The sequence below is a fragment of the Papaver somniferum genome, chromosome 3, assembly GCF_003573695.1.
Source record: "Papaver somniferum cultivar HN1 chromosome 3, ASM357369v1, whole genome shotgun sequence".
Classification (NCBI taxonomy): domain Eukaryota; kingdom Viridiplantae; phylum Streptophyta; class Magnoliopsida; order Ranunculales; family Papaveraceae; genus Papaver; species Papaver somniferum.
The window spans coordinates 164,370,179-164,392,448 of record NC_039360.1 but is presented as its reverse complement, the minus strand read 5'-3'; positions in this window follow the sequence as shown (position 1 = coordinate 164,392,448).

The window sequence follows — 22,270 nt, the reverse complement described above, 5'->3', positions numbered from 1 at the left end:
ACAATGGAATATGGATAAATTTATAAGACCAAGGCGGTCGACGACCGCCTTGTCATGATTATTGGGCCGTTTCCCATCAAAATAGACACCCGCCGGGTTGTTTCACAACAGTCGGGTATTTTTCCTCCAAATAGGCTATGGCGTGCTCGTCTGCATCAATAACGTAGCAATGCGCGTGGAATTAGATCGTTTGCATTGATATTTTTTTGTTTTCCAAATAATATTTATGAATATTTTTTATTTTATAAGTTTCATCTCAGGTATTTTTTTTATTAAACTGAGTATAATTTATATACAATATATGCGATCGATATATGCATGCCACCGTATCCAAATATATGAGATCTTGTCGGTGCTTCTTAGGGTATAACTTGCACCCCCAAAAGAGTGCCCAACAACCCCCATAAAGGGGAAACCAACAACTACGCCGATATATGCATGTGTAAACTATGGGAGTGAGCCTGCCTTGTGACTTGACTAACCCAAATCATTTAATTTATTCTAACTCAATGAGTTTAATTATTTTCTTAATAGAATTAAACGTTTTTGGTTTTGGAACATGGATAATTAAGTTCAGGTAAAATGAAGCAGCACAACAAAAGACATGCACAACAAAAACGTTATAATCAATTAAGATTAATTAAAAGTATCAGTTTTAGACTAGTACATTAATTTTTATTTACACGAGTTTGTGTATAAATAAGAACCACACAATCCATTTTTCATATCAAATATTTGTGACATTCCATATAAAAGAAGGAGAAAAGAATTAAAGAACAAGAAATAAATTAAGATATGACAAAGATAGTTAATCTTAGATTTGTTGTTGCTCTTTCCGTTGTTGTTTGTGCTTCGGTTTTTATTGGTGTAAGTGGTGCGAGGGATATTGATAGTTCTCCAGCAGAAGCACTTTGGGTTAGTCCATGGCCAGAACAATGTAGAATGTCCGGACCATGTGGAGATTTTGTGGGAAATCTTGTTGTCTCGAAGGCTTTTCCAACCCAAAAGGATGTAGCATGTTGCAAAGAAATTGTACAAACTACAAAGTATTGCTGGGAAAAGGTAATGGAGGTTATTGAAGATCTAAATGTTCCTGCTTTTGCTAACCTTCATCCATGGGCGGAAATTACTTGGGACAAGTGTGTCAGTCTCACAGGATCTCCATCACAAGCACCAATGATCAGCGGTAACTCCCCAACACAAGCACCTACATGGCCTGAACAATGTAGAATTTCTCAATCGAGTATATACACTTTGACACAACTTCTTGTGACAAAGACTTTTCCTAGCCAAAAGGATGTTACTTGTTGCCGTGAAATTATTCAAACCGGTCAGGATTGTTGGGAAAAGACAATGGCAATCCTTGAAGATCCATGGGCAGAAAATATTTGGAACAAATGTCTCATTCTTACCAACTAACTAGTGCCTTATATTGTGTAAAAGCATAATAATATGGTCATTTGTGTCAGTGTCTGAAAAACTTTGATTGAATTAATTCAAGACTCATCATGTTTTTTTCTCAATATGATATAGATATTTGTATGGATCATATAATTCTACAAAAAACTAGACATAGTAACTAGTTTATTATAAAGAAACGTCAAAATAAAAAAAAAAATATATATATATATATATATATATAAGTCTGAACTGCTAAAATTATATGAAAAAAGAGAAAATAGAATGTGTGATGTTAGTGGAGAATCAATTGATCCACTTCATTGTGTGGGAGGACTGAGGTTGAATATATTTTTTTCGAAGTTACCAAACTTTCACTTGACGAGCTAGAACTAAAAGCATTAATGCTCATTAATAGATATAATATAATGATAACTAGTGCAGCGAATATTATTGAAAAGAAAGAAAACGATAATTTGTTCAGACCTCCAATTATTCCTAGGAATAACGACTATGAACGAAGATAATTATTCAGGCCTCGGTTTCCTGTCTATAAATAAAAATCATCTTAAACAATAATTAGAAGATTCTTAAACAGACATGGGAAAAAAATCCAAAATTGTGCGACAAGAGAGGATGAAAACAACCCAAAACCGACTGAAACTCAAAATTTGCTATTTTTGGCAAACTTGAGATTTTCCTAAACAATGAAAGTACTTGTAAAAAGAAACTAGGGTCCACAAACGGTGACTCAAACGGACTCCTAACGAAGAAGTTATTAGCAGAACAAGACTTTCCTAAAACGGCAAAATCAGGTCTTAGATGCCCGAGAAAATGGAATATGGCTAAATTTATAATACCAAGGCGGTCGACGACCGCCTTGTCATGATTATTGGGCCGTTTCCCATCAAAATAGACACCCGCCGGGTTGTTTCACAACAGTTGGGTATTTTTCCTCCAAATAGGCTATGGCGTGCTCGTCTGCATCAATAACGTAGCAATGCGCGTGGAATTAGATCGTTTGCATTGATATTTTTTCGTTTTCCAAATAGTATTTATGAATATTTTTTATTTTATAAGTTTCATCTCAGGTATTTTTTTTATTAAACTGAGTATAATTTATATACAATATATGCCATCGATATATGCATACCACCGTATCCAAATTTATGACATCTTGTCGGTGCTTCTTAGGGTATAACTTGCACCCCCAAAAGAGTTCCCAACAACCCCCATCAAGGGGAAACTAACAACTACGCCGATATATGCATGCGTAAACTATGGGAGTGAGCCTGCCTTGTGACTTGACTAACCCAAATCATTTAATTTATTCTAACTCAATGAGTTTAATTATTTTCTTAATAGAATTAAACGTTTTTGGTTTTGAAACATTGATAATTAAGTTCAGGTAAAATGAAGCAGCACAACAACAGACATGCACATCAAAAACGTTATAATCAATTAAGATTAACTAAAAGTATCAGTTTTAGACTAGTACATTAATTTTTATTTACACGAGTTTGTGTATAAATAAGAACCACACAATCCATTTTTCATATCAAATAGTTGAGACATTCCAAATAAAAGGAGAAAAGAATTAAAGAACAAGAAAGAAATTAAGATATGACGAAGCTAGTTAATGTTAGATTTGTTGTTGCTCTTTCCGTTGTTGTTTGTGCTTCGGTTTTTATTGGTGTAAGTGGTGCGAGGGATATTGATAGTTCTCCAGCAGAAGCACCTTGGGTTAGTCCATGGCCAGAACAATGTAGAATGTCCGGACCATGTGGAGATTTTGTGGGAAATCTTGTTGTCTCGAAGGCTTTTCCAACCCAAAAGGATGTAGTATGTTGCAAAGAAATTGTACAAACTACAAAGTATTGCTGGGAAAAGGTAATGGAGGTTATTGAAGATCTAAATGTTCCTGCTTTTGCTAACCTTCATCCATGGGCGGAAATTACTTGGGACAAGTGTGTCAGTCTCACAGGATCTCCATCACAAGCACCAATGATCAGCGGTAACTCCCCAACACAAGCACCTACATGGCCTGAACAATGTAGAATTTCTCAATCGAGTATATACACTTTGACACAACTTCTTGTGACAAAGACTTTTCCTAGCCAAAAGGATGTTACTTGTTGCCGTGAAATTATTCAAACCGGTCAGGATTGTTGGGAAAAGACAATGGCAATCCTTGAAGATCCATGGGAAGAAAATATTTGGAACAAATGTCTCATTCTTACCAACTAACTAGTGCCTTATACTGTGTAAAAGAATAATAATATGGTCATTTGTGTCAGTGTCTGAAAAACTTTGATTGAATTAATTCAAGACTCATCATGTTTTTTTCTCAATACGATATAGATATTTGTATTGATCATATAATTCTATAAAAAACTAGACATAATAACTAGTTTATTATAAAGAAACGTCAAAATAAAAAAAAAAAAATATATATATATATATATATAAGTCTGAACTGCTAAAATTATATGAAAAAAGAGAAAATAGAATGTGTGATGTTAGTGGAGAATCAATTGATCCACTTCATTGTGTGGGAGGACTGAGGTTGAATATAATTTTTTCTAAGTTACAAAACTTTCACTTGACGAGCTAGAACTAAAAGCATTAATGCTCATTAATAGATATAATATAATGATAACTAGTGCAGCGAATATTATTGAAAAGAAAGAAAACGATAATTTGTTCAGACCTCCAATTATTCCTAGGAATAACGACTATGAACGAAGATAATTATTCAGGCCTCGGTTTCTCGTCTATAAATAAAAATCATCTTAAACAATAATTAGAAGATTCTTAAACAGACATGGGAAAAAAATCCAAAATTGTGCGACAAGAGAGGATGAAAATAACCCAAAACCGACTGAAACTCAAAATTTGCTATTTTTGGCAAACTTGAGATTTTCCTAAACAATGAAAGTACTTGTAAAAAGAAACTAGGGTCCACAAACGGCGACTCAAACGGACTCCTAACGAAGAAGTTATTAGCAGAACAAGACTTTCCTAAAACGGCAAAATCGGGTCTTAGATGCCCGAGACTATGGAATATGGCTAAATTTATAATACCAAGGCGGTCGACGACCGCCTTGTCATGATTATTGGGCCGTTTCCCATCAAAATAGACACCCGCCGGGTTGTTTCACAACAGTCGGGTATTTTGCCTCCAAATAGGCTATGGCATGCTCGTCTGCATCAATAACGTAGCAATGCGCGTGGAATTAGATCGTTTGCATTGATATTTTTTCGTTTTCCAAATAATATTTATGAATATTTTCTATTTTATAAGTTTCATCTCAGGTATTTTTTTTATTAAACTGAGTATAATTTATATACAATATATGCCATAGATATATGCATACCACCGTATCCAAATATATGACATCTTGTCGGTGCTTCTTAGGGTATAACTTGCACCCCCAAAAGAGTGCCCAACAACCCCCATCAAGGGGAAACCAACAACTACGCCGATATATGCATGCGTAAACTATGGGAGTGAGCCTTCCTTGTGACTTGACTAACCCAAATCATTTAATTTATTCTAACTCAATGAGTTTAATTATTTTCTTAATAGAATTAAACGTTTTTGGTTTTGAAACATTGATAATTAAGTTCAGGTAAAATGAAGCAGCACAACAACAGACATGCACATCAAAAACGTTATAATCAATTAAGATTAACTAAAAGTATCAGTTTTAGACTAGTACATTAATTTTTATTTACACGAGTTTGTGTATAAATAAGAACCACACAATCCATTTTTCATATCAAATAGTTGAGACATTCCAAATAAAAGGAGAAAAGAATTAAAGAACAAGAAAGAAATTAAGATATGACGAAGCTAGTTAATGTTAGATTTGTTGTTGCTCTTTCCGTTGTTGTTTGTGCTTCGGTTTTTATTGGTGTAAGTGGTGCGAGGGATATTGATAGTTCTCCAGCAGAAGCACCTTGGGTTAGTCCATGGCCAGAACAATGTAGAATGTCCGGACCATGTGGAGATTTTGTGGGAAATCTTGTTGTCTCGAAGGCTTTTCCAACCCAAAAGGATGTAGTATGTTGCAAAGAAATTGTACAAACTACAAAGTATTGCTGGGAAAAGGTAATGGAGGTTATTGAAGATCTAAATGTTCCTGCTTTTGCTAACCTTCATCCATGGGCGGAAATTACTTGGGACAAGTGTGTCAGTCTCACAGGATCTCCATCACAAGCACCAATGATCAGCGGTAACTCCCCAACACAAGCACCTACATGGCCTGAACAATGTAGAATTTCTCAATCGAGTATATACACTTTGACACAACTTCTTGTGACAAAGACTTTTCCTAGACAAAAGGATGTTACTTGTTGCCGTGAAATTATTCAAACCGGTCAGGATTGTTGGGAAAAGACAATGGCAATCCTTGAAGATCCATGGGAAGAAAATATTTGGAACAAATGTCTCATTCTTACCAACTAACTAGTGCCTTATACTGTGTAAAAGCATAATAATATGGTCATTTGTGTCAGTGTCTGAAAAACTTTGATTGAATTAATTCAAGACTCATCATGTTTTTTTCTCAATACGATATAGATATTTGTATTGATCATATAATTCTATAAAAAACTAGACATAATAACTAGTTTATTATAAAGAAACGTCAAAATAAAAAAAAAATATATATATATATATAAGTCTGAACTGCTAAAATTATATGAAAAAAGAGAAAATAGAATGTGTGATGTTAGTGGAGAATCAATTGATCCACTTCATTGTGTGGGAGGACTGAGGTTGAATATAATTTTATCTAAGTTACAAAACTTTCACTTGACGAGCTAGAACTAAAAGCATTAATGCTCATTAATAGATATAATATAATGATAACTAGTGCAGCGAATATTATTGAAAAGAAAGAAAACGATAATTTGTTCAGACCTCCAATTATTCCTAGGAATAACGACTATGAACGAAGATAATTATTCAGGCCTCGTTTTCCCGTCTATAAATAAAAATCATCTTAAACAATAATTAGAAGATTCTTAAACAGACATCGGAAAGAAATCCAAAATTGTGCGACAAGAGAGGATGAAAACAACCCAAAACCGACTGAAACTCAAAATTTGCTATTTTTGGCAAACTTGAGATTTTCCTAAACAATGAAAGTACTTGTAAAAAGAAACTAGGGTCCACAAACGGCGACTCAAACGGACTCCTAACGAAGAAGTTATTAGCAGAACAAGACTTTCCTAAAACGGCAAAATCGGGTCTTAGATGCCCGAGACAATGGAATATGGCTAAATTTATAAGACCAAGGCTGTCGACGACCGCTTTGTCATGATTATTGGGCCGTTTCCCATTAAAATAGACACCCGCCGGGTTGTTTCACAACAGTCGGGTATTTTGCCTCCAAATAGGCTATGGCGTGCTCGTCTGCATCAATAACGTAGCAATGCGCGTGGAATTAGATCGTTTGCATTGATATTTTTTCGTTTTCCAAATAATATTTATGAATATTTTTTATTTTATAAGTTTCATCTCAGGTATTTTTTTTATTAAACTGAGTATAATTTATATACAATATATGCCATCGATATATGCATACCACCGTATCCAAATTTATGACATCTTGTCGGTGCTTCTTAGGGTATAACTTGCACCCCCAAAAGAGTGCCCAACAACCCCCATCAAGGGGAAACCAACAACTACGCCGATATATGCATGCGTAAACTATGGGAGTGAGCCTGCCTTGTGACTTGACTAACCCAAATCATTTAATTTATTCTAACTCAATGAGTTTAATTATTTTCTTAATAGAATTAAACGTTTTTGGTTTTGAAACATTGATAATTAAGTTCAGGTAAAATGAAGCAGCACAACAACAGACATGCACATCAAAAACGTTATAATCAATTAAGATTAATTAAAAGTATCAGTTTTAGACTAGTACATTAATTTTTATTTACACGAGTTTGTGTATAAATAAGAACCACACAATCCATTTTTCATATCAAATAGTTGAGACATTCCAAATAAAAGAAGGAGAAAAGAATTAAAGAACAAGAAAGAAATTAAGATATGACGAAGCTAGTTAATGTTAGATTTGTTGTTGCTATTTCCGTTGTTGTTTGTGCTTCGGTTTTTATTGGTGTAAGTGGTGCGAGGGATATTGATAGTTCTCCAGCAGAAGCACCTTGGGTTAGTCCATGGCCAGAACAATGTAGAATGTCCGGACCATGTGGAGATTTTGTGGGAAATCTTGTTGTCTCGAAGGCTTTTCCAACCCAAAAGGATGTAGTATGTTGCAAAGAAATTGTACAAACTACAAAGTATTGCTGGTAAAAGGTAATGGAGGTTATTGAAGATCTAAATGTTCCTTCTTTTGCTAACCTTCATCCATGGGAGGAAATTACTTGGGACAAGTGTGTCAGTCTCACAGGATCTCCATCACAAGCACCAATGATCAGCGGTAACTCCCCAACACAAGCACCTACATGGCCTGAACAATGTAGAATTTCTCAATCGAGTATATACACTTTGACACAACATCTTGTGATGAAGACTTTTCCTAGACAAAAGGATGTTACTTGTTGCCGTGAAATTATTCAAACCGGTCAGGATTGTTGGGAAAAGACAATGGAAATCCTTGAAGATCCATGGGCATAAAATATTTGGAACAAATGTCTCATTATTACCAACTAACTAGTGCCTTATACTGTGTAAAAGCATAATAATATGGTCATTTGTGTCAGTGTCTGAAAAACTTTGATTGAATTAATTCAAGACTCATCATGTTTTTTTCTCAATACGAAATAGATATTTGTATTGATCATATAATTCTATAAAAAACTAGATATAGTAACTAGTTTATTATAAAGAAACATCAAAATAAAAAATATATATATATATATATATATAAGTCTGAACTGCTAAAATTATATGAAAAAAGAGAAAATAGAATGTGTGATGTTAGTGGAGAATCAATTGATCCACTTCATTGTGTGGGAGGACTGAGGTTGAATATATTTTTTTCGAAGTTACAAAACTTTCACTTGACTAGCTAGAACTAAAAGCATTAATGCTCATTAATAGATATAATATAATGATAACTAGTGCAGCGAATATTATTGAAAAGAAAGAAAACGATAATTTGTTCAGACCTCCAATTATTCCTAGGAATAACGACTATGAACGAAGATAATTATTCATGCCTCGTTTTCCCGTCTATAAATAAAAATCATCTTAAACAATAATTAGAAGATTCTTAAACAGACATGGGAAAGAAATCCAAAATTGTGCGACAAGAGAGGATGAAAACAACCCAAAACCGACTGAAACTCAAAATTTGCTATTTTTGGAAAACTTGAGATTTTCCTAAACAATGAAAGTACTTGTAAAAAGAAACTAGGGTCCACAAACGGCGACTCAAACGGACTCCTAACGAAGAAGTTATTAGCAGAACAAGACTTTCCTAAAATGGCAAAATCGGGTCTTAGATGCCCGAGACAATGGAATATGGCTAAATTTATAAGACCAAGGCGGTCGACGACCACCTTGTCATGATTATTGGGCCGTTTCCCATCAAAATAGACACCCGCCGGGTTGTTTCACAACAGTCGGGTATTTTGCCTCCAAATAGGATATGGCGTGCTCGTCTGCATCAATAACGTAGCAATGCGCGTGGAATTAAATCGTTTGCATTGATATTTTTTCGTTTTCCAAATAATAGTTATGAATATTTTTTATTTTATAAGTTTCATCTCAGGTATTTTTTTTGTTAAACTGAGTATAATTTATATACAATATATGCCGTCGATATATGCATACCACCGTATCCAAATTTATGAGATCTTGTCGGTGCTTCTTAGGGTATAACTTGCACCCCCAAAAGAGTTCCCAACAACAGCCGTCAAGGGGAAACCAACAACTACGCCGATATATGCATGCGTAAACTATGGGAGTGAGCCTGCCTTGTGACTTGACTAAACCAAATCATTTAATTTATTCTAACTCAATGAGTTTAATTATTTTCTTAATAGAATTAAACGTTTTTGGTTTTGAAACATTGATAATTAAGTTCAGGTAAAATGAAGCAGCACAACAACAGACATTGATAGACGCATTTTTGTGTCTAACTTGATCTCAATACTATATATTGTTGGCACTCGATTTTGTACTAAATTCGTTATTTTATGTCTTTGTAGGAATTTTTAGAGAAATAATCCCTTGCGGCGAAATGGGCTCAGAAAACAGTGTTTTACACCCCAGAGAAATGTACGGAAGTACCCCGAAAGTATGCCGGAAGCGCCCCAGAAATACCCCGGAGGAACCCCGAAAAAAATGCGGAAAAAGTCCCAGAAAAATTACTAAAGGATGTTTCCACCCCAATAACTTTATTTCATCCCCAATTGTTATTGGCACCCCATCAGAGGATAGGGGGCAACCATCTTCAAAATTCAAATCATGCATATTGGCGGGAAAAATTGCACACAGCGAACAGATTTTTGACTTGAATTCTTGGGCTGTTTTAACGAGATTCAATAGCTGGAAACCATTGGGTTAGTCTTGAATGGAGTTAACATGCCTGGTACGTCTGTTTTGATCGATGAACTTGGGCTAGAACAGCCGGACTGAGCTAAACAGAGAGACGGGAATATGGGTTTTGTTTTGGCAGTTACGTATGATAAAAGGAAAGATATGGGAGAAGATAACACTAGGTTTTGGTAGATATTCTCTCAGGATACTATACGACCATATTGGGATAGTGTCGACATCTACAGACGCGTGCAAGGGAAGAAAATCGAAATAAAATACTCAAGAATATTTTCTTTCACTGCCGAGTGATGACAGGATTTTTGGAGTTATTGCGCATGATTTATTCGCCCTGTTGAGTATAAATAGGTTTCCCTGGTTGCTAAGAAGAGGGGTCGAGAGTTTGGGGTCGAGAGGAGAGCTCAGGAGGCGTGAATCAAGAGTTTTCAGAACTTTGTTGCTGTTGCTCCTGCTGCTCGTGAAGAACAGGGAAACAGCGACGGTTTATTCATCCGTCGTAACAGTTTCTTCAACCGAATTGCAACGTTTATCTTCATTGTAACAGTTTCTTCATCCTCGTTTGCTACATTTATATTCAGATTTGTAACGATTATCTTCAGCATAACAGTTGAGACTTGAAACAGTCGGTCTGTAACGCATATGCGCTGTTGCAGATTTCCTGTTTCATTTTTTTCTCTTCTTGTAAATACCAATTGAGCTTAATAAAATATTTTGAGAGGTATTTCACCATGATGAGCTAAACCCAACATTGGGACAACGGAGGAGGCGATTTTCGTCATTCTGGTAAATTTAATTTATTCTTTTTATGACTTTTGCATTGATTTAAAATTGAAAAAATGATTTTGATTAATTAGCTATCATTTTATTTGATGCGGCGTGCTTGCTTAAATGTTTGATGTCCTATGCTTACGATTTATAACTAATATTCTGAGAATCTATATTGGCAAAATAAGAGTCCGTACATTTTATGTTTTGAGCGATAATTGTTAAGGATAAATAAAATGTACCATATGCAGGAGAATTGGCCAAGTCCTTAGTCCCAGTAACTCTCTACCAATTTTTTAATATTTTTGTATATATATTTTTATCAAATATAAAAAATTATCCTTCACAAGTCCGAGCAACGAACTTTTACTACCACTTTCAACACTATAACAAAATGGCGCCGCCGACGCGGATTTGTGCTTAGGTAGAATTTTTAGGTTTTTATTATTTTTTATTATTTTATTTGTTCCTTTCCTTTTTACGTTTCTTTTTGTGTCTTTGATTTACAGGTTCGAAGTGGAATACTAAGGACTTGGGAACAAAAAGCTTAAAGCTAAAAGCTAAAAGCTAAAAGCTAAAGGAGAAGGGAAAAAAAAAGACATAATTTTTCTTTTAGGATTTAATTTTTATTATTATTATTTTTTTTTGTATATAGCTTTTATTTATTTTTTTAGAATTTGTAAATAGGCTTTATTTTTCATAATTTTTGGACTTTTTATTTGGACTTTATTCTGGACAATTGGACTTTATTCTTTTTTTAACCCTGCGGAAGGGTATTATTAAAAAAAAAAAAATTATATAAACTGTGTGCAGGGAAGGACGACGATTACTATATCGTCTCGGCCCCTCGGATTCGTACACGGCACAGGAGTCGTGGCTCGAGTCGACGACAACGGTTCATCCCCCGTCTGGTACGGGAGGTAAGTCCAATCGAAACACTCGCGAATCCCCTGCAAGCGAGTTACTGTATGCCTTAAGGTGATAATTGTTTGAGGACGAACCAGACTGTCTTTATTTTCCTAGTAAAGGGAAAGGCCTGGCCTAAACAAGATAAGGGTTCGGATTTCATCACCGATCCTTTCTTTCCCGTTTTAGGAAAACAAAACCTAACGCGAACCCAAGCTTTAAAATCTGATTAGAAAGAGACCTATAGGGTATTGAGCTTGTTAGGAAAAAATTTCGAAGGATATTGATTACCTTTTAAGCAACTTCAAAGTTCATGGTGACTTCTGGGAGTTGAAACAAGCCGCCTTGTAACACCGGTGAGGCCTTGGGTATCAAAGCTCCATTGAGCTTCCCTCGCCTCAGTTTCATCTCACATTAGCTCAGATTGATCCATAGGGGTTGCTCAAACTGTAACGAATTCCCCTTCGAGAGATAGAAGCTGGTCTAGAAACAATCTAAGTGGAGCCATCATGCTTTTTGTTTGCTAGAAATCTTTAGGTTTGCTTTGGTGGAGTTGAGTCGGCCTTGTTTGTGATTGTATAGAATCCCTCTGTAGTTTATATTTATTCGGTGATGAATCCTTTTGAGGAGACACCACCTGCGATGACGTTGCGAGAATATATGTCTAGAAATTCTCGTTATTAAGAGACGTCTTCGGAAATGACTCTTGGTGAATATATGCGTGGGCAGCGATATATGGTTACTCCAGCTTTTATTGAGGAATCACCTCTAACGATCTATGAGAAATATTATAAACATAGACCATGTAGTTGGGAACAAAGCTTGAGAATTCGTGAATATCAAAAATTATATTGTGATGATGATGAGGAGGAGGATGGTGATGATGATTATAATGATATTTCTAGTTCAAATCCAAATAATTTTAATAATTATTTACCTATTCAAAAGGACGAGGATTTGACTAGAAATACCCCTGTTTTAGACGATGACTACGAAACCGATGATGGTTTAGAGGAACCAGTTTATCTTGAGAGTACTATTTTCGAGTCAAACGATTTAGAAACAATAGTCTTAGAAGAACTCGTAGAGATTAGCGGGGATGAACCTGACTTAGAAAAATCAATCGCCCACTTTCAGGAATCTGATAACCTATAAATTAGGGAGATTATGACCAGTCTACCTAGAGACGCCGAAAACTCTAAGTTTGGGGGTGATTATCATTCTTCATATTCTTTAACTCTTAAAAATATCCCTCACTTGGGACTTGACATCAATGCCTCACCCATCTTACGAGACTATCTTCGTACTCGTTTTCCCGAACTTAATAATATTCAACACGAGTCTCAACTGTTAGAAACCCATCCTCTGGTTGATGTGGTTAACCCAGGCAATAATACCAAGATTGACTTTGTTTTCCCACCAAAAACGTTTCTACCAATTGTGGGAACTTTTGATTTTAAGATGTGTCGGTTATTAAGTTTTGAGACTAAACCTAATCACTTTAGGATATTAGGGTCGACACATTTTCTTAAGGAAGACCACCTCTTTCATTGTGGTCAGCTGTGTGAGTCAAATCTGATTGACTTAGAGGATCCCCAGTTATTCAGGTTGTTGTTATGTGCTTATAAGTTCTTAGTTGAGTTTTTCCAGACTCTAATACCTGAACCGGATCTTAGCTTTGAGGAAATCCAACCGATGAAAACCTTTTATTTAGACCCTTTTATAGAGCCTGAACCTGAACCACAACTAGATGTAGTTGTCTTAAGCAAGGGTATGTTCGGTATCTTCTTGGTATGTTGCAGTTTCCTCTTCTTGTGGGTAACACTTTTTGATCCAGGTGACCCACAGTTATTCCGGCTACCATTATATGATTCTACGTGGTGACTAATCCTTGCTTAGTCTGGCTGAAGACTTTAAACTTAGCACTTCTTGGGAGGTAACCCAATATTCATGCGACATGGTAATATATTTCCTTATCTCTTTTGCTTCATTGGTAACAGTTTCTCCTTGTTCATGCTTTTAATTTTATCTTTAGAACATAGAGGACAATGTTAGATTTAAGTTTGGGGGTATGGGAGAAACATTTTAGTCGCATTTTTGAAACTTCTAGCGTCACATAGTACCCGGTTAGCTAAGTTTACATATTGTTTCTCACCGAAAAGATAGAAATTGGAATGTTAGAGATAACAACCTATTGAGACATTAGAGAAAAAGACATTGGGATCCTTGAAATTCAGGAGAGAACTTGTTCCTTTTAGAGGGTAACCGTGATGGACCTAACCATCCATGATGGAAAGGCAAGTAGGTCAGAAGGAAATGACAGAAAGACAGAGCAACCTCACAATGTAGTCTTAGTTACTGGATTACGACTCTCTCTCAGTAGAAACTTATCATCATCAACAAGCGGAGTGACATCAAAATTTATGAAAAAGTTGAAGACGTTTAAGGTTTAGAAGCAACAATAGAAAAGAATAATTCAAAAATCAAAGTTGAAGACTTAGTTACAAGAAGTTACAAGAGAAAATGATATAAGTTGTTGAAGTTCATGATACCAAGACATCACAAGTTGTGAAGATCCAAGTTCTAAAGTCCTTCTCTCATGGCCATGTAAATTTTTGTCTTGTAAAAAAAAAAAAAACATCATTACGTTCTTTTTCTTCAATAAGGCCATAGGGAAGAAAAAATTTATAAGTCAAGCAAGAAATCGAAGAGAAGAGTTAATTGTCAAGGTTCTATGAGTTTCGAGAGTTTATCATCAACAGTTGAAGACCGAAGAAGACGTTATTTCTACTGAGCACTGTGAGAGAGTCGAAGAAATATGCATTTTGGTTGCTTTGTTAGTCTGCTTTCAATCTGGCACAAGATCTTTCTAGCACTGGTTTAACTCATCACACGTAATTAGTCCAGCTGTGTAGCAGATGTCCCTCTCATCTTTATCTCTCTCCTAATCTTATCCAGTTGTAAAGCAGCGGACGCATCTTACAATGTTTATCTAGCTGTGTAGCGGATATCTCTTTATCTAGCAGTCGTGCGGATGTGTCTCCCCTTTTCTTCAGTCAGCTTTAGAGCTGACACCTTTAATTTATATGGAATTCTAGTTACTTGGAGATAGGTTGAGAATATGTATGTCCTCATAGCTCTTTGGATACTTATGACCAATTAGAAGTCATGGTTTTTGTGGGTACACCTCTGTTAAACCCACCCGAGATTAACTCGGTTTTATTTTTTAGTTTTGCTCGGGACTAGCAAATAATAAGTTTGGGGGTATTTGATAGACGCATTTTTGTGTCTAATTTGATCTCAATACTATATATTGTTGGCACTCGATTTTGTACTAATTTCGTTATTTTATGTCTTTGTAGGAATTTTTAGAGAAATAATCCCTTGCGGCGAAATGGGCTCAAAAAGCAGTGTTTTACACCCCAGAGAAATGTACGGAAGTACCCCGAAAGTATGCCGGAAGCGCCCCAGAAATACCCCGGAGGAACCCCGAAAAAAAATGCGGAAAAAGTCCCAGAAAAATTACTAAAGGCACCCAAGTTTTGGATGTTTCCACCCCAATAATTTTATTTCAGCCCCAATTGTTATTGGCACCCCATCAGAGGATAGGGGGCAACCATCTTCAAAATTCAAATCATGCAAATTGGCGGAAAAAATTGCACACAGCGAACAGATTTTTGACTTGAATTCTTGGGCTGTTTTAACGAGATTCAATAGCTGGAAACCATTGGGTTAGTCTTGAATGGAGTTAACAGGCCTGATACGTCTGTTTTGATCGAAGAACTTGTGCTAGAATAGCGGTACTGAGCTAAACAGAGAGACGGGAATATGGGTTATGTTTTGGCAGTTACGTATGATAAAAGGAAAGATATGGGAGAAGATAACACTAGGTTTTGGTAGATATTCTCTCAGGATACTATACGACCATATTGGGATAGTGTCGACATATACAGACGCGTGCAAGGGAAGAAAATCGAAATAAAATACTCAAGAATATTTTCTTTCACTGCCGAGTGATGACAGGATTTTTGGAGTTATTGCGCATGATTTATTCGCCCTGTTGAGTATAAATAGGTTTCCCTGGTTGCTAAGAAGAGGGGTCGAGAGTTTGGGGTCGAGAGGAGATCTCAGGAGGCGTAAATCAAGAGTTTTCAGAACTCTGTTGCTGCTGCTCCTGCTGCTCGTGAAGAACAGGGAAACGGCGACGGTTTATTCATCCGTCGTAACAGTTTATTCAACCGGATTGCAACGTTTATCTTCATTGTAACAATTTCTTCATCCTCGTTTGCAACATTTATATTCAGATTTGTAACGATTATCTTCAGCATAACAGTTGAGACTTGAAACAGTCGGTCTGTAACGCATATGCGTTGTTGCAGATTTCCTGTTTCATTGTTTTCTCTTCTTGTAAATACCAATTGAGCTTAATAAAATATTTTGAGAGGTATTTCACCATGATGAGCTAAACCCAACATTGGGACAACGGAGGAGGCGATTTTCGTCACTCTGGTAAATTTAATTTATTCTTTTTATGACTTTTGCATTGATTTAAAATTGAAAAAATGATTTTGATTAATTAGTTATCATATTATTTGATGCGGCGTGCTTGCTTAAATGTTTGATGTCCTATGCTTACGATTTATAACTAATATTCTGAGAATCTATATTGGCAAAGTAAGAGTCCGTACATTTTATGTTTTGAGCGATAATTGTTAAGGATAAATAAAATGTACCATATGCATGAGAATTGGCCAAGTACTTAGTCCCAGTAACTCTCTACCAATTTGTTAATACTTTTGTATATGTATTTTTATCAAATCTAAAAAATTATCCTTCACAAGTCCGAGCAACGAACTTTTACTACCACTTTCAACACTATAACAGACATGCACAACAAAAACGTTATAATCAATTAAGATTAATTAAAAGTATCAGTTTTAGACTAGTACATTAATTGTTATTTACACGAGTTTGTGTATAAATAAGAACCACACAATCCATTTTTCATATCAAATAGTTGAGACATTCCAAATAAAAGAAGGAGAAAAGAATTAAAGAACAAGAAAGAAATTAGGATATGACGAAGCTAGTTAATGTTATATTTGTTGTTTCTCTTTCCGTTGTTGTTTGTTCTTCGGTTTTTATTGGTGTAAGTGGTGCGAGGGATATTGATAGTTCTCCAGCAGAAGCACCTTGGGTTAGTCCATGGCCAGAACAATGTAAAATGTCCGGACCATGTGGAGATTTTGTGGGAAATCTTGTTGTATCTAAGGCCTTTCCAACCCAAAAGGATGTAGTATGTTGCAAAGAAATTGTACAAACTACAAAGTATTGCTGGGAAAAGGTAATGGAGGTTATTGAAGATCTAAATTTTCCTTCTTTTGATAACCTTCATCCATGGGCGGAAATTACTTGGGACAAGTGTGTCAGTCTAACAGGATCTCCATCACAAGCACCAATGGTCAGCGGTAACTCCCCAACACAAGAACCTACATGGCCTGAATAATGTAGAATTTCTCAATCGAGTATATACACTTTGACACAACTTCTTGTGACAAAGACTTTACCTAGCCAAAAGGAAGTTACTTGTTGCCGTGAAATTATTCAAACCGGTCAGGATTGTTGGGAAAAGACAATGGCAATCCTTGAAGATCCATGGGAAGAAAATATTTGGAACAAATGTCTCATTATTGCCAACTAACTAGTGCCTTATACTGTGTAAAAGCATAATAATATGGTCATTTGTGTCAGTGTCTGAAAAACTTTGATCGAATTAATTCAAGACTCATCATGTTTTTTTCTCAATACGATATAGATATTTGTATTGATCATATAATTCTATAAAAAACTAGACATAGTAACTAGTTTATTATAAAGAACCGTCAAAATAAAAAATATATATATATATATATATATATATATAAGTCTGAACTGCTAAAATTATATGAAAAAGGAGAAAATAGAATGTGTGATGTTAGTGGAGAATCAATTGATCTGCTTCATTGTGTGGGAAGACTGAGGTTGAATATATTTTTTTCGAATTTACAAAACTTTCACTTGACTAGCTAGAAATAAAAGCATTAATGCTCATTAATAGATATAATATAATGATAACTAGTGCAGCGAATATTATTGAAAAGAAAGAAAACAATAATTTGTTCAGACCTCCAATTATTCCTAGGAATAACGACTATGAACGAAGATAATTATTTAGGCCTCGGTTTCCCGTCTATAAATAAAAATCATCTTAAACAATAATTAGAAGATTCTTAAACAGACATGGGAAAAAAAATCCTAAATTGTGCGACAAGAGAGGATGAAAACAACCCAAAACCGACTGAAACTCAAAATTTGCTATTTTTGGCAAATTTGAGATTTTCCTAAACAATGAAAGTACTTGTAAAAAGAAACTACGGTCCACAAACGGCGACTCAAACGGACTCCTAACGAAGAAGTTATTAGCAGAACAAGATTTTCCTAAAACGGCAAAATCGGGTCTTAGATACCCGAGACAATGGAATATGGCTAAATTTATAAGACCAAGGCGGTCGATGACCCCCTTGTCATGATTATTGGGTCGTTTCCCATCAAAATAGACACCCGCCGGGTTGTTTCACAACAATCGGGTATTTTGCCTCCAAATAGGCTATGACGTGCTCGTTTGCATCAATAACGTAGCAATACGCGTGGAATTAGATCATTTGCATTGATATTTTTTCGTTTTCCAAATAATATTTATGAATATTTTTTATTTTATAAGTTTCATCTCCGGTATTTTTTTTATTAAACAACAACTACGCCGATATATGCATGCGTAAACTATGGGAGTGAGCCTGCCTTGTGACTTGACTAACCCAAATCATTTAATTTATTCTAACTCAATGAGTTTAATTATTTTCTTAATAGAATTAAACGTTTTTGGTTTTGAAACATTGATAATTAAGTTCAGGTAAAATGAAGCAGCAGAACAACATACATGCACATCAAAAACGTTATAAGCAATTAAGATTAATTAAAAGTATCGGTTTTAGACTAGTACATTTATTTTTATTTACACGAGTTTGTGTATAAATAAGAACCACACAATCCATTTTTCATATCAAATAGTTGAGACATTCCAAATAAAAGAAGGAGAAAAGAATTAAAGAACAAGAAATAAATTAAGATATGACGAAGCTAGTTAATGTTAGATTTGTTCTCGCTCTTTCCGTTGTTGTTTATTCTTCTGTTTTTATTGGTGTAAGTGGTGCGAGGGATATTGATATTTCTCCAACAGAAGCACCTTGGGTTAGTCCATGGCCAGAACAATGTCGAATGTCTGGACCATGTGGAGATTTTGTGGGAAATCTTGTTGTCTCGAAGGCCTTTCCAACCCAAAAGGATGTAGTATGTTGCAAAAAATTGTACAAACTACAAAGTATTGCTGGGAAAAGGTAATGGAGGTTATTTAAGATCTAAATGTTCCTGCTTTTGCTAACCTTCATCCATGGAAGGAAATTACTTGGGACAAGTGTGTCAGTCTCACAGGATCTCCATCACAAGCACCAATGATCAGCGGTAACTCCCTGACACAAGCACCTACATGGCCTGAACAATGTAGAATTTCTCAATCGAGTATATACACTTTGACACAACTTCTTTTGACAAAGACTTTGCCTAGCCAAAAGGATGTTACTTGTTACCGTGAAATTATTCAAACCGGTCAGGATTGTTGGGAAAAGACAATGGCAATCCTTGAAGATCCATGGGAAGAAAATATTTGGAACAAATGTCTCATTCTTACCAACTAACTAGTGCCTTATACTGTGTAAAAGCATAATAATATGGTCATTTGTGTCAGTGTCTGAAAAACTTTGACTGAATTAATTCAAGACTCATCATGTTTTTTTCTCAATACGATATAGATATTTGTATTGATCATATAATTCTATAAAAAAACTAGACATAGTAACTAGTTTATTATAAAGAAACGTCAAAATAAAAAAAAAAAATATATATATATATATATATAAGTGTGAACTGCTAAAATTATATGAAAAAAGAGAAAATAGAATGTGTGATGTTAGTGGAGAATCAATTGATCCGCTTCATTGTGTGGGAGGATTGAGGTTGAATATATTTTTATCGAAGTTACAAAACTTTCACTTGACGAGCTAGAACTAAAAGCATTAATGCTCATTAATAGATATAATATAATGATAACTAGTGCAGCGAATATTATTGAAAAGAAAGAAAACGATAATTTGTTCAGACCTCCAATTATTCCTAGGAATAACGACTATGAACGAAGATAATTATTCAGGCCTCGGTTTCCCGTCTATAAATAAAAATCATCTTAAACAATAATTAGAAGATTCTTAAACAGACATGGGAAAAAATCCTAAATTGTGCGAAAAGAGAGGATGAAAACAACCCAAAACCGGCTGAAACTCAAAATTTGCTATTTTTGGAAAATTTGAGATTTTCCTAAACAATGAAAGTACTTGTAAAAAGAAACTATGGTCCACAAACGGCGACTCAAACGGACTCCTAACGAAGAAGTTATTAGCAGAACAAAACTTTCCTAAAATGGCAAAATCGGGTCTTAGATGCCCGAGACAATGGAATATGGATAAATTTACCGCCTTGTCATGATTATTGGGCCGTTTCCCATCAAAATAGGCACCCGCCGGGTTGTTTCACAACAGTCGGGTATTTTGCCTCCAAATAGGCTATGGCGTACTCGTCTGCATCAATAACGTAGCAATGCGCGTGGAATTAGATCGTTTGCATTGATATTTTTTCGTTTTCCAAATAATATTTATGAATATTTGTTATTTTATAAGTTTCATCTCAGGTATTTTTTTTATTAAACTGAGTATAATTTATATACAATATATACCACCGATATATGCATACCACCGTATCCAAATTTATGAGATCTTGTCGGTGCTTCTTAGGGTATAACTTGCACCCCCAAAAGAGTGCCCAACAACCCCCATCAAGGGGAAACCAACAACTACGCCGATATATACATGCGTAAACTATGGGAGTGAGCCTGCCTTGTGACTTGACTAACCTAAATCATTTAATTTATTCTAACTCAATGAGTTTAGTTATTTTCTTAATAAAATTAAACGTTTTTGGTTTTGAAACATTGATAATTAAGTTCAGGTAAAATGAAGCAGCACAACAACAGACATGCACAACAAAAACGTTATAAGCAATTAAGATTAATTAAAAGTATCATTTTTAGACTAGTACATTTATTTTTATTTACACGAGTTTGTGTATAAATAAGAACCACACAATCCATTTTTCATATCAAATAGTTGAGACATTCCAAATAAAAGAAGTACAAAAGAATTAAAGAACAAGAAAGAAATTAAGATATGACGAAGCTAGTTAATGTTAGATTTGTTGCCGCTCTTTCCGTTGTTGTTTGTTCTTCGGTTTTTATTGGTGTAAGTGGTGCGAGGGATATTGATAGTTCTCCAGCAGAAGCACCTTGGGTTAGTCCATGGCCAGAACAATGTAGAATGTCCGGACCATGTGGAGATTTTGTGGGAAATCTTGTTGTCTCGAAGGCCTTTCCAACCCAAAAGGATGTCGTATGTTGCAAAGAAATTGTACAAACTACAAAGTATTGCTGGGAAAAGGTAATGGAGGTTATCCAAGATCTAAATTTTCCTGCTTTTGCTAACCTTCATCCATGGGCGGAAATTACTTGGGACAAGTGTGTCAGTATCACAGGATCTCCATCACAAGCACCAATGATCAGCGGTAACTCCCCAAAACAAGCACCTACATGGCCTGAACAATGTAGAATTTCTCAATCGAGTATATACACTTTGACACAACTTCTTGTGACAAAGACTTTGCCCAGCCAAAAGGATGTTACTTGTTGCCATGAAATTATTCAAACCGGTCAGGATTGTTGGGAAAAGACAATGGCAATCCTTGAAGATCCATGGGCAGAAAATATTTGGAACAAATGTCTCATTCTTACCAACTAACTAGTGCCTTATACTGTGTAAAAGCATAATAATATGGTCATTTGTGTCAGTGTCTGAAAAACTTTGATTGAATTAATTCAAGACTCATCATTTTTTTTCTCAATACGATATAGATATTTGTATTGATCATATAATTCTATAAAAAACTAGACATAGTAACTAGTTTATTATAAAGAAACGTCAAAATAAAAAAATAAATATATATATATATATATATAAGTCTGAACTGCTAAAATTATATGAAAAAAGAGAAAATAGAATGCGTGATGTTAGTGGAGAATCAATTGATCCACTTCATTGTGTGGGAGGACTGAGGTTGAATATATTTTTTTCGAAGTTACAAAACTTTCACTTGACGAGCTAGAACTAAAAGCATTAATGCTCATTAATAGATATAATATAATGATAACTAGTGCAGCGAATATTATTGAAAAGAAAGAAAACGATAATTTTTCAGACCTCCAATTATTCCTAGGAATAACGACTATGAACGAAGATAATTATTCAGGCCTCGGTTTCCTGTCTATAAATAAAAATCATCTTAAACAATAATTAGAAGATTCTTAAAAGACATGGGAAAAAAATCCAAAATTGTGCGACAAGAGAGGATGAAAACAACCCAAAACCGACTGAAACTCAAAATTTGCTATTTTTGGCAAACTTG